We start from the raw sequence: 2,125 nt of genomic DNA, 5'->3' as shown, positions 1-2,125 counted from the left end.
CATCAAAAACTACAGTTCACAAGAAAAACATAAAACACCAACCTAAATCAAAAACTAATTCTGAACCTTCCCCACAGGATCACCCTGACGACGGGAGAGGAAGTGAAGATCAAGGACCTGAAAGACAACCCAGGAATAATTCCCCTCAACCTGGGACAAGCAAAGATTCATACTAGTACACACGATTTTATACACCTTTTCAAACTACTACCAATAAAGGAAGAATTAGACAGAATTGAAACCCAGTACGTTGCAGTGACCACAGCAATTCAAAATGGACTTAGCCATCCGTATTTTAGCAGTTTACAAAATTTCGACCAAGCTCTTAGATATCAATTAAAATCAGTTCAAGAAAAATTCTCAACAATTTACCCCTATAGCAGAACAGAAAGAGGGTTAATTAATGGAATAGGAAGCATTATCAAAGCAATTTCTGGAAATCTAGATCAAGATGACGCAGAAACATACAACAATGCTATAGAAACCTTACAGACGAATCAGGCAAATCTTATAAATCATCTTAATCGTTACATTAGCTTGAACAAAAAGATTATAAAAGAGTTCAACGAAACCATCACATTACTAACACATAACCAAGAAATAATAGCAGAAGAAATAAATAATATCAGAACGAATCTCAATACATTCATTTTTGACTTCAATCATTATTTGCAAGCAAGGAATGTTCTGGACCAATTAAATTTGACCCTTTAAATTATACTTCAGTTACTTAATGACCTAGAAGAAGCCATTACCTTTTCTCGTGTAAACACTCTCCATAACAGTGTGATCAAGAAAGACGAAATAAAATGGATCATTAATAAAATGCTAGAACACCACAAGGCAGACCAACTTGTATACATCGAAGACGAAGACATCCTAAAGTACTACGACATCATCAAGGTAGATGCCTATTATTCAAACCGTACTATTATATTTATCCTTCATTTTCCTGTCCTACACCCTGATTCCTTTACTTATTATCATTTATTGCCTATACCTACCGCAAATTCTACTACAATCATTCCTCCGGAACCATATCTCCTCATAAACGAAAAATCCTTTCAATATTTGGAAGAACCATGTGCCCGAATCGACACAAGATATCTTTGCCAAGAGGAAACAATACTAGAAGCAACGAAAACTGATGACTGTATCAAACAAATCCTGCAGTTGAGCACCCAAGAAGCTTCTTGCCAATATACCCCCGTCCAAACTCGAGATGTCATCATTCAAAGATTATCAGATGCCCACTATATAGGAATATTCCCCGAATCAACCAAAATTCCAACTGGATGTTCTACAACAAAAATTTTGGGCCTAAAAGGAACTTATCTCATCAATCTTCCGCCCAGATGCGAATACAAAACCCCAATCCAGAGTTACATAAATTCAAGGACAACCATCCCAGAGCAACCGCTAATGCTTCCCAAAATAAGGACCATAGATATTCAAACAGCGATTAAATTCAAACCATTAAGGATAGATCACATCCCCTTAGACAAACTGCATGAACTCTCTAAGGAAGAGGAACATCTAGAGACAATTAACCCGAAATTATGGAACCATAGCCATAACCATTTTTGGATGACTCCTTTATATATCTTTATTACAATAATCTGCCTCTATATATGTTACAGGTATAAAACAAAAAACAAAAAACCCAACTCTAGCGACGAAACTCCAGAAGAGGCCAACTCAACAGTTCTGTCGTCCCTCACAAAACTTCTTCAGGGGATGGAGTAGTTACAGTACAATGACCGCTACCATCCAGTAAGTTCCACCACGTGGATTCCAACACGGGGCTACCGCTTGAACATTCTGGACTAAATTGCGACGTATTGAACAGCAAGATCAGCAATTAATAAATTATAAAAACACCATGTTAAAATCAATATTTTTCAGTCTGATTAATTAAAAGTCTGATTTAAAATATAGTCTGATTTAAATTATTATTGTTGTTACTAAAATCTTTGTAAGTCGAAATAAAAGTTTTAATTGTGAAGTTCAGTTTTTAAAAAAGTGTTTTTCCCTTTCCCAAGAACATTCATAATTTGCGCGACCGGAAGATATCAACCAATTTAAAAAATTCTTTTTGTAATTTAAAACTCTCTCCTAGTAGCAA

Source organism: Diabrotica undecimpunctata, chromosome 1 (genome assembly GCF_040954645.1).
Source record: "Diabrotica undecimpunctata isolate CICGRU chromosome 1, icDiaUnde3, whole genome shotgun sequence".
In the NCBI taxonomy this organism is placed as follows: Eukaryota; Metazoa; Arthropoda; class Insecta; order Coleoptera; family Chrysomelidae; genus Diabrotica; species Diabrotica undecimpunctata.
Note: the sequence above shows the minus strand (reverse complement) of the source record.